General features: G+C 46.6%; 1 protein-coding gene across 1 annotated transcript in view; it reads right to left on the reverse strand.

Annotated features, from left to right (window-relative positions):
• SNTG2 (syntrophin gamma 2) overlaps positions 1 to 12,491 on the reverse strand; it is a 587,738-nt gene that overhangs the window by 468,454 nt on the left and 106,793 nt on the right. The window lies entirely within an intron of this gene.

The following is a 12,491-nucleotide window of genomic DNA, read 5'->3' on the forward strand; positions in this document are numbered from 1 at the left end:
TGTTATTCATATTTGTTGGTTTCTAGTAAAGTTCGGGTTCGTACCGAACTTTAGGATTTTTGGAACCCGAACCCGAACATGTCAGTAAAAGTTTGCGTTCGGCGTTCATTGATTTCTTGGTGCTTTTTGAAAGGCTGCAGAGCAGCCAATCAACAAGCGTTTAACTCTGTGCCCTTAGAAGCCATCACAACAGTGGCGTAGGGATCGCCATAGCAACCATAGCAGTGGCGTCCGGACCGCATTCTGTTTTTTTTTTTTAACACACACAGACACTACACACAGGCAGCCAGGCAGTGGCGTAACTACCGGGGAAGCAGCTGCTTCGGGGCCCGGCGCCCCGGCAGCGTGTGTGACAGTTTATTTTCAAGTTAGTTAAATATCGATTCTTGTCTTAATGTTCAGGGCCCCTTCACAGCAGCGGCTGACCAGGCCCCCTCGCTAATGTGATCTAATCTTACTGTCTCCTAAAGTCTCCTGATGTGTCTGGGATTCAAACCCACAACCTCCAATGTATCAGTGTATCAGAGGCAAAGCATTTACCCACACAGCCATAAAGGCTGCATTGCAACTGATTGAAAAAATATGAGACTTCTACTGTTATAGCTGACTAAGTGTACATCTATACACATGACAGCTGCCCCAACACACCCAGCACTGCTATATCTCTATATGACAGCTGTCCCAGCACACTCAGCTCTGCTATATCTCTATATATGAGCAGCTGTCATGTGTATAGATGTACACTTAGCCAGCTATAACAGTAGAAGTCTCATATTTTTTCAGTCAGCAGCAAGGCAGCTCTTATGGTCTTGTGGTTAAGTGCTTTGCCTCTGATACAGAAGGTTGTGGGTTCGAATCCCAGCAGAAGCTTTTCTGAAATACAAGCACTGACTCCATATATGGACATACAGGGCGGGACACAGGAAGAGGCTGCATCGCATCGCTGACTGGAGTGGTAAGTAGAAGTGTTTCTTTTATTTTTTAATACCCGACTGTTACTGCCATGGGGGGAGCGGGGGGGCACTTGATACTGGCACATGGGGGGAGGGGGGTTGGCACCTGATACTGGCACCTAGGAGGGGCTTGGCACCTGATACTGGCACATGGGGGGGAGAGAGGCACCTGATACTGGCACATGGGGGGGAGAGAGGCACCTGATACTGGCACATGGGGGGAGAGGGGTTGGCACCTGATACTGGCACCTGGGGGGAGGGGGGGTTGGCACCTGATACTGGCACAGGGAGAGAGGCACTTGATACTGGCACTTTTTTTGTGGGGGGGGAGATGGCACTATGATACTGGTACATGGGGGGGAGGAGAGAGGCACTTGATACTGGCATGTGGGGGGGGGTTGGCATTGATACTGGCACATGGGTGGGTTTGGCACTATAATACTGGCACATGGGGGGGAGAGAGGCACTTGATACTGGCACTTTTTTGGGGGAAGAGATGGCACTATAATACTGGGACATGGGGGGGAAGAGAGAGGCACTTGATACTGGCACATGGGGGGGTTTAGCACTATGATACTGGCACATGGGGGGTGGGAAGGAGAGAGGCACTTGATACTGGCACATTGGGGGGGAGATGGCACTATGATACTGGGACATGTGGGGGGGAGGAGAGAGGCACTTGATACTGGCACATGATGGGGGGGCATCTATGGGGACACTTACTGGCACATTATTGGGGGGCATTATGGGGGACACTAGGCCGGCAGCCTATCATTATTGGGGGGCATCTACTGGGGCACTATATATGGGGCATTTTATACTGGTACATTATGGGGGGCACTAGCAGGAAGGGCGGAGAGGAGCACTATTTGGGAATTTACTTGGGGCACTATATAGGGGTATTTTATACTGGGACATTATGGGGGCACTATGGGGGCACTATGTGGACATTAGCTCAACTGGGGGCATTACAAGGGGGTATTTTTGCACTGTCACATAATAAGGAGAATTATTACTACTGGGGGGGGGGGGCATTGTAGTGGGCTTTATTACTCCTCCATGGTATGACCCCCTAGTAGCAGCACCAGCCTCTCCCTGCTCTGCTATCCCTCTGCCCCTTCTCCAAATCCTTATTATGAAATCTTTCTCATTAGGATAAAGCACAACATCAGCTCCGCCGAGCCCCCGGCCAAGTGTTGAAGTTGTGTCCGAGATCCCCAAGGGTCAAGTAACTGTAAGTTTTCATATGAAATATGTTTATGTTATACACATATAGCATCCACTGTGCCACACAATATACAATATACCGCTACACTGTGCCAAAGGAGTGGGGTTTACACAGGAGGAGGGAGGTGCGAAGCGCGCTTGTGGGGGCCCTTACAAATATTTGCTGTGGGGCCCAGTCACTTCTAGTTACGCCCCTGCATCACAGTCATGCCTACTAATGGCATGGCTGTGATTGGCCAGTGTAGCATGTGACCCAGCCTCTATATAAGCTGGAGTCATGTAGCGCTGCACGTCACTCTGCTGTGCTTAGTGTAGGGAGAGGATGCTGCTGGTGATTTCAGGGAGAGAATAGGAGAGAATCTTTGCTCAAAATGTGAATCTAACTCAGCGATCTACATACATTGTGTTTTGTGGGTGCAGGGCACAATTTTTTTATCCTGCCCTGAGCCCAGTGACCAAAAAAAAAAAACTTTTAAAAGTCAGTCAGGTGGGCGGTGGCGGCCATTTTATGCAAGCTCAGAACACCAGCACTGCATCTGAGCTTTTGGGACATTGAAAATCAAATTTCTTTTGGCAATTTACAACATCTGGTGCATTTGCAGGCTTAGTCAGTGTGCAATTTAAGCTAGAAATACAGCCATCATTTTATGGGTTTTTAAAAACACACTTTTTTTGCCAAAAAACACAATTTTCCCGATCTGCAAGTGTTAAATTCACAGTTTCCCATGGATAATACAATCTCCTATTGCAGCCATTCCATATTCAGGAGAAGTGCAGATTAATCAAACAAACACAATGGTTGGATACCAGCTTTACCCAGTGTGACACAGCGAGGGGTTTTGTCTGGGAAGGCAGGTATTTTCCTTCCAACATGTGCGGCTGGGCTGGTTTCCAGCCAGGTGAGGTCAAATACCGGACCGGAGTTTAAGTGCCGGTCTGGGTTTTGGCAGCACCTGGCTGTCCTTAAATAGGCATCTGGGCTCAGCAAATGAGTCTCTGTGTTATGATCTGAGGTTTTGTGCCGGACTAGAGGGATTAGACCCATGTGCAGGGGGAACAGGCCCCCTAAAGCCTGCTGTGGACTACTGGAGGCAGAACTGCCAACAAGGTGACTTGTGCAATATGAACTTTCCTGTAACGGGGTTCCGAAGGTGCACTCGGTCCCCCATTGCCCGCAGAAGTGTTGCTTAGCTTTGGGAATGAGGATCTGTGTTTGACCTCATTCCCAGGGCGGCTTTACTGCTGGGTGGCTCCCTGCTCCTAAGTCTGCCTTGAGCGCCGAGCTGATCACTCGGTGCTCAACTGGTTGGTCTGTCGGTCATGTGACGCTGGCCACGTCACATGAACCTCACTCCCCACTATAAATACAGGCAGCCTGCTAGCCACAGGTTGCCTGTTAATTTCTAGGTTCCTGGCTATTTGTTGGACTACTGAATACTCACCTGATTCCGTTCCCTGACGATCCTTTGCCTGCTCCTCCTGTACTGCGCATCTGTCCTGGTATTGTGACCTCAGCTCCCACCTGACTACTCTATTAGGACTCCTCTTGTACTTCTCTACTCTCCTGCACGTATCCGAAGTTAGGGCCTGTCGTCCAGTTGTCCCCTGTCATCAAGACTTGTGAGGCAAGTAGGCAGGGCCAGGGGGAGGGTGCAGCGCAGTGGTCACTATCCTTCCCCCTGTGTGTGTGTGGACATGACCGTTACAGATTAACAGGCCCAATAACCACTGTATCATGAATCCTCTTACTACCCTGACTGACCATATCTCTAATTTGACACAGATGGTGCAGGAGCTAGGAGAGAAACTCCGTTCTTGTGAGTTAGGGCAAGGTTCTTCACTCCTCTGTCCTCCAGTCCACATTTTGAACCGCAGATCAAGCTCCCAGAACCCTTTTCTGGAGACCAAAAGAGGTTTCTCTCCTTTAAGGAGAATTGCAAACTCTACTTCCGTTTGCGCCCCGTGTCCTCTGGTCCCGAGAGCCAACGCGTGGGGATTATCATTTCTCTACTACAGGGTGATCCCCAGGACAGGGCATTTTCGTTACCTCCTGAGGCCAGTTGTCTAACTTCTGTGGAGGTTTTTTTTCAGGCCCTGGGTACCCTCTATGACGAACCAGACAGGGCCCTGGTAGCCGAGACGGCTCTTAGGGCACTGGTTCAGGGCCTTCTCCCTGCGGAGGAGTATTGCACCCAATTCAGACGGTGGTGTGTCCCCTCAGGATGGAATGAACCAGCCCTGAAGAGTCAGTTTAGGTCTGGTCTATCTGATAATTTAAAAGATCTATTAGTCAATTACCAAATTCCTGAGACCTTAGAGGAGATGATGACCCTAGTTGTCCGACTTGACAGACGAGTTAGAGAGAGACAACAAGAGGGACAGTTCAGTTCTCAGATGGTGGTCCAGCCAGAGGCCTTTTCCAGGGACAACACTGAGGTCTCCACCGAGGGACCCATGCAGGTTGGCATGACCCGGGGTAATCTTCGTCGCAGACGTGGAGAGTGCTTCTACTGTGGAGATCCTGGCCATTGGATCAACAAGTATCCTAAGAGGGTCCTCTCTGACAAGTCTCCTAAGGCAAGACAACCTAAAGACCAGGTACACCCTGATTTTTCTAAAGGTAAGCTTTTGGTACCCATAACAATTTCTCTGGGGGTTAATAAGTGGCCGGGTAAGGCCTTTATTGATTCCGGTTCAGCGGCCAGCTTTATTGACTTTGAGTTTGCTAGTAAATTGGGTATTCCAATGTTTGCTTTACCTACACCTATCCATGTCATGGCTATTGATGCTACTCCCCTGATTGGTGGTACGGTGAGGTCATGTACCTCTGAAATTTCTCTGTACGTGGGTGTGTGCCACTCTGAGAGATGTTCTCTTCTAGTCCTGGAGAACCTACCGGTTGAGGTGGTACTAGGGTTGCCTTGGCTCCGTTTACATAACCCCACAATTGATTGGTCCAAAGGAGAGTTGGTGAAATGGGGACCTAAGTGTGACTCATGCTTGTCCGTGGTCCTTTCCTAAAGGTCGAATTTATAATCTTTCAGGGCCCGAACGCAAGGCTATGGAAGATTATATTAAGGAGAGCCTTGCTAAAGGGCATATCAGACCTTCAGTCTCTCCTATGGGAGCAGGGTTTTTCTTTGTTAAAAAGAAGGATGGTGGTCTTAGGCCTTGTATTGATTACCGGAGATTAAATAAAATCACTGTCCAAAATAGATACTCTCTCCCATTGATTCCGGATTTATTTAACCAGGTTTTGGGGGCAACCTGGTTTTCCAAGATTGACCTGAAAGGGGCATACAATCTAATCCGAATCAAGGAGGGAGACGAATGGAAGACAGCGTTCAATACTCCGATAGGACACTTTGAATATCTGGTGATGCCTTTTGGACTCAGCAATGCCCCAGCTGTGTTCCAAAACTTAATGAACGATATTCTTAGGGAGTTCTTAGGTAAATTTATTATTGTCTATCTTGACGACATTTTGATATTCTCTCCTGATTTCGAATCTCATGTGTCTCATGTCAAACAAGTATTAGAGGTGTTGAGGGAGAACCAGCTGTCCGCTAAGCAAGAGAAATGTGTCTTTGGTGTACAGGAGAAACTATTTCTAGGGCATGTTTTGACTTCTTACGCCTTTAAGATGGATCCTGGTAAGGTTTTAGCAATTAAGGAATGGGTAAGGCCTTCATCCTTAAAGGCTTTACAACGGTTTTTGGGTTTCGCTAATTACTACCGTAAATTTATCATGAATTTTTCTGTAATTGCTAAGCCATTGACCGACCTTACTAAGAAAGGGGAGGATTTGGAGAATTGGTCTACCAAGGCCATTTCTTCATTTGAAACATTAAAAAAGGCATTTAGTAGCGCTCCCATTCTGATCCAGCCTGATCAGGAGAGACCCTTTATTGTGGAGGTGGATGCGTCCGAGGACGGCGCAGGAGCAGTCCTTTCACAAGGTCCTGCTAGCCTCACTAACCTGAGACCGTGTGCCTTCTTCTCTAGGAAATTCTCTCCCACGGAGAGAAACTATGAAATAGGGAATAGGCAGCTGCTGGCTATTAAATGGGCATTTGAGGAGTGGAGACATTTTTTGGAGGAGGCAAGGCATCGAGTAACTGTTGTCACTGATCATAAAAACCTAATGTTTCTCGAGTCTGCTAAGAGGTTGAATCCCCGACAAGCCCGATGGGCTCTGTTTTTTACCCGTTTTGATTTCTCCATTACGTTCAGGCCGGGAAGTAAAAATGTGAAGGCAGACGCATTATCTCGGAGCTTCCATGCTTTTCAACCCACTGAGACGCTGCTTGAATCCATCCTACCAGCAAACATCTTAGCGGCTCTAACCCAGGATATCTCGGCTCGCATTAGGTCTGAACAACATCTGGCACCGGCATCCACCCCAACAGATAAGTTGTTTGTTCCCATACAATTTCGTCTCCAGCTGTTGGGTGAGTGTCACGATTCTGCCTTTTGTGGACATCCGGGTGTTGAGGGCACTAAGGATCTGGTTTCTAGATCTTATTGGTGGCCCATTCTAACCAGGGATGTCAAGTCCTACGTGTCAGCCTGTGAGGTTTGTGCCAGGTCTAAGACACCTAGGACTCGCCCTGCTGGTAACCTACGACCCCTACCCATTCCCAGTAGACCCTGGTCCCATATCTCGATGGACTTTATAACTGACCTACCGCTGGCGGAGGGTAAGACTGTGGTTTGGGTAGTGGTCGATAGGTTTAGCAAGATGGTTCATTTCATTCCCCTGTCTAAACTTCCGAATGCTAAAACCCTGGCATCTATTTTTGTGAGAGAGATTGTTCGTTTACATGGCATCCCGTAAAATATTGTTTCGGACAGGGGTGTGCAGTTTGTGTCCAAATTCTGGAGAGCCTTCTGTCAAAGATGTAAAATTTCGTTGTCTTTTTCTTCCGCCTACCATCCTGAGAGTAATGGGCAGACTGAACACCTTAATCAGTCTGTGGAACAATTCCTGAGGTTGTATGTTGCTGATGACCAGCAATTATGGGTCAAATTCCTTCCGTTGGCTGAATTTGCTTTGAATAACCGTGTCAATTCTTCTGCTGGGGTCTCCCCTTTCTTTTGTAACCATGGTTTTCATCCCCGTTTTCATTCTGGGTCGTCCGTCTCCTCCTCTAACCCTGAAGCTGATAAACTCTCCTCCGAACTGTGCACAGTTTGGGTCCGGGTTCAATCGAACCTAGAAAAGGCTCAAAGTTCTCAAAGACTCAAGGCCGATAGGAGACGTTCAAGGGGGGTGAACTTTCAGGTTGGGGATAAAGTATGGTTGTCCTCCAAGAATCTATCTCTCAAGGTAGCTTCTAGAAAATTTGCTCCTCGTTTTATTGGACCATATAAGATCACGGAGGTTATTAACCCGGTATCATTTAGGTTGGAGCTGCCCGAGTCATTCCACATTCATAATGTGTTCCATAAATCTCTACTTAAAAAATATTTTGAACCGGTAGTACCATCGAAAGCCTTGCCTCCGCCGGTTCTAGTTAATGATGCTGTCGAGTATGTCGTGTCTAAAATAGTGGATGTCAGGAAGGTGCGTAACTCCTTGCAGTACCTGATTCACTGGAAGGGGTATGGACTTGAAGAGAGATCTTGGGTACCTGCCAGGGAGGTTTATGCTCCTAGACTGGTTCGTAAATTTAATTTAGAACACCCTGAAAAGCCATCGCCTGAAGTCTTGGGTCGGGTAGCCCTCGTAAAAGGGGGGGTACTGTAACGGGGTTCCGAAGGTGCACTCGGTCCCCCATTGCCCGCAGAACTGTTGCTTAGCTTTGGGAATGAGGATCTGTGTTTGACCTCATTCCCAGGGCGGCTTTACTGCTGGGTGGCTCCCTGCTCCTAAGTCTGCCTTGAGCGCCGAGCTGATCACTCGGTGCTCAACTGGTTGGTCTGTCGGTCATGTGACGCTGGCCACTTCACATGACCCTCACTCCCCACTATAAATACAGGCAGCCTTCTAGCCACAGGTTGCCTGTTAATTTCTAGGTTCCTGGCTATTTGTTGGACTACTGAATACTCACCTGATTCTGTTCCCTGACGATCCTTTGCCTGCTCCTCCTGTACTGCGCATCCGTCCTGGTATTGTGACCTCGGCTCCCACCTGACTACTCTCTTAGGACTCCTCTTGTACTTCTCTACTCTCCTGGTATTTGACCCCGGCTTCTCCTGACCATTCTTTGCTTAACCCTTTGTACTGCGTAGCTCTCTTGGTTCTGACCCGGTCCGTTCATGTTCCATATTTTGTCTTGTCTGTCTTCCCTGCACGTATCCTAAGTTAGGGACTGTCATCCAGTTGTCCCCTGTCATCAGGACTCGTGAGGCAAGTAGGCAGGGCCAGGGGTGAGGGTGGAGCGCAGTGGTCACTATCCTTCCCCCTGTGTGTGTGTGGACGTGACCGTTACATTTCCATTGTGTGTAAATTAACACCAAAGACTGCAAAGTGAGATGTTGTTCTGTGCAAATTAAACTTTCCATTTGTGTGTGAATAAACACCAAAGACTGCAAAGTGACGTGTTGTTTTATGCAACTGCCGCAAGTGTGAATAAACACTGAAGTTTGAGTTAAGAACTTGTATTTGGCCTCTGTACTGCGTCTTTTTACTCTATCTACCAAAGCGAAACCCCACACCAGATAATTATATCTTAATAAAATGTAACTTTTATTTGACACACTTAAAACAACAATGGTGAACTATACAAAAGAAGGGAATTAAAAGTAAACTGTTCCCTGTCGCCAACCACTGGCGTGTGCGTGTTTGCTTTACTATACCCCTGCAGGGATGTGCACTTTCCCTACTGAGGTAACAGACCAACTGATGGTATGTCGTACATTCCCAGTTGCATCACTGGTTACTGTGAGGAATTTAGTCTTCTACCTTCACACATTGATGTGACTAAGGGTCTCTGCCACAAATATTGCTACTGAAAACAAACTGTTTCGCTCAGTGGAAAAGCTGAACAGTACATCTCAAACCTAGAAACTGCCCACCGACATGTTTCGCCTGCTAGCCTGGCTTCCTCAGGGGTTTGGGCAGCATCTGTACTGTAAATCTGATGGTCAGAAATATATAAATAAGCTAAGCATGTTTTAGACAAAATTTTTTATATATTTCCCTAGCCCCTTTGTATATATGCAGTTGCAGAGATATGGGGCGTGTAACAACAATCTCTAAGAAAAAAAATACAATGCAACCACTCTGCAAACCAAATAAAGTAAAAAAATAAGTATTCTACTGCTAATGCTATGCTTATTAAGTAAATTTGAGATTCTTGGCAAATACACTCACCTAAAGAATTATTAGGAACACCATACTAATACGGTGTTGGACCCCCTTTTGCCTTCAGAACTGCCTTAATTCTACGTGGCATTGATTCAACAAGGTGCTGATAGCATTCTTTAGAAATGTTGGCCCATATTGATAGGATAGCATCTTGCAGTTGATGGAGATTTGAGGGATGCACATCCAGGGCACGAAGCTCCCGTTCCACCACATCCCAAAGATGCTCTATTGGGTTGAGATCTGGTGACTGTGGGGGCCATTTTAGTACAGTGAACTCATTGTCATGTTCAAGAAACCAATTTGAAATGATTCGAGCTTTGTGACATGGTGCATTATCCTGCTGGAAGTAGCCATCAGAGGATGGGTACATGGTGGTCATGAAGGGATGGACATGGTCAGAAACAATGCTCAGGTAGCCCTAGGCATTTAAACGATGCCCAATTGGCACTAAGGGGCCTAAAGTGTGCCCATAAAACATCCCCCACACCATTACACCACCACCACCAGCCTGCACAGTGCTAACAAGGCATGATGGATACATGTTCTCATTCTGTTTACGCCAAATTCGGACTCTACCATTTGAATGTCTCAACAGAAATCGAGACTAGGGATGAGCGAACCCGAACTGTATAGTTCGGGTTCGTACCGAATTTTGGGGTGTCCGTGACACGGACCCGAACCCGAACATTTTCATAAAAGTCCGGGTTCGGGTTCGGTGTTCGGCGCTTTCTTGGCGCTTTTTGAAAGGCTGCAAAGCAGCCAATCAACAAGCGTCATACTACTTGGCCCAAGAGGCCATCACAGCCATGCCTACTATTGGCATGGCTGTGATTGGCCAGTGCACCATGTGACCCAGCCTCTATTTAAGCTGGAGTCACGTAGCGCCGCACGTCACTCTGCTATGATCAGTATAGGGAGAGGTTGCAGCTGCGACGTTAGGGCGAGATTAGGCAGAGTAACTCCTCCAAAAGACTTCATTCTGTGATCGATCTGCAGCTGTGGATCATTGAAGTGCTATTATTGACTTGCTCACTTTTTGAGGCTGCCCAGAGCGTTTTTAGATCACTTTTTTTCTGGGGTGATCGGCGGCCATTTTGTGACTTGTGGTGCGCCAGCACGAGCTATCACCAAGTGTATTTAACCATCGATAGTGTGGTTATTTTGTGCTATATCCTACATCAGCTGCAGGCTGAGCCTGTGTCACCGAAGTGCATTTAACCATCAACAGTCTGGTTATTTTTTGGCCATATACTACATCAGCTGCAGGCTGAGCCTGTGTCACCCAAGTGCATTTAACCATCAACAGTCTGATTATTTTTTGGCCATATACTACATCAGCTGCAGGCTGAGCCTGTGTCACCCAAGTGTATTTAACCATCGATAGTGTGGTTATTTTGTGCTATATCCTACATCAGCTGCAGGCTGAGCCTGTGTCACCCAAGTGCATTTAACCATCAACAGTCTGATTATTTTTTGGCCATATACTACATCTGGTGCAGGCTGAGCCTGTGTCACCCAAGTGCATTTAACCATCAACAGTCTGATTATTTTTTGGCCATATACTACATCTGGTGCAGGCTGAGCCTGTGTCACCCAAGTGCATTTAACCATCAACAGTGTGGTTATTTTTTGGCCATATATTACATCAGGGGCAAGTTGAGCCTGTCACCCAGCGCCTAAAAAATAGACCTGACATTTCTATTCAACCAAATCTGCACAGTTTTAGCTGGTCAAGTTATTTGTAGTGACCGTAAAAGCAGACTTTTTGTTCTGGATTGAAAAAGCATTCCCAAATTTGCCATTCTGAAAATAACTAGTTTGTGGTATTTGAGGCCTACTTGAAATCTATCCCAAAAAGAAAATCTTACATTGAAGGTATTGATAGTGTCATTCAGAAAAACCTAAGACACACGCTAGCGTGCTGATAGAAGTGTCATTCTGTGATTAAACCTATAACTGTCACACAGCGCAAAAAAAAACAGGTCTCACATCTCTATTCAACCAAATCTGCACAGTTTTAGCTGGTCAAGTTATTTGTAGTGACCGTAAAAGCAGACTTTTTGTTCTGGGTTGAAAAAGCATTCCCAAATTTGCCATTCTCAAAATAACTAGTTTGTGGTATTTGAGGCCTACTTGAAATCTATCCCAAAAAGAAAATCTTACATTGAAGGTATTGATAGTGTCATTCAGAAAAACCTAAGACACACGCTAGCGTGCTGATAGAAGTGTCATTCTGTGATTAAACCTATACCTGTCACACAGCGCAAAAAAAAAACAGGTCTCACATCTCTATTCAACCAAATCTGCACAGTTTTAGCTGGTCAAGTTATTTGTAGTGACCGTAAAAGCAGACTTTTTGTTCTGGGTTGAAAAAGCATTCCCAAATTTGCCATTCTCAAAATAACTAGTTTGTGGTATTTGAGGCTGTAGCGGGATTAGCTCACGGGACCGCCGTCTCCTGGAATAGACGGGCGCTATAGGCACATAAAACACAGTCCAGTCCAAGCAAGTATGGTGCAACTGGCCTCAGCCAGTTTTATTGACTTTTGCAGAAAAAGAATTAAACAAAACAGTTCAAAACAAATGAAATACCTGGCCGTCTGGCCACTACTTCTAGACAGGTAGTAGTCCCTAACTACATGAAACTGAGCCTTGTGCCCAGCTCCATCAACAAAACACACTGTTGTTTTTACTCACACATAAGGGTTCTTCCCAGGAGCAGAGAGATCAGCTAGTGAGCTGTTTGCCCTTTTATAGCACACTCAGGTTCCAAGGTGATTAGCCACAGTTACACTGAATACCTGGAGTGGCTAATTGGAGCAGGGACCCACCCAACTCTCCCTGCTCCAAGCAGCCAGGCCCTTCTAACCAGGTTTTTAACAAAACCCTTGCAAAGAGAAAACCTAGTTTTCCTTGCTGTCAATTCCCTGGCTGGGTATCACTGAGTAATTGTCCTACTTAAAACTTAACTTTTAGTAATTATTAGTTAAAAATAAGTC

Source organism: Bufo bufo, chromosome 4 (genome assembly GCF_905171765.1).
Source record: "Bufo bufo chromosome 4, aBufBuf1.1, whole genome shotgun sequence".
NCBI classification, from domain to species: domain Eukaryota; kingdom Metazoa; phylum Chordata; class Amphibia; order Anura; family Bufonidae; genus Bufo; species Bufo bufo.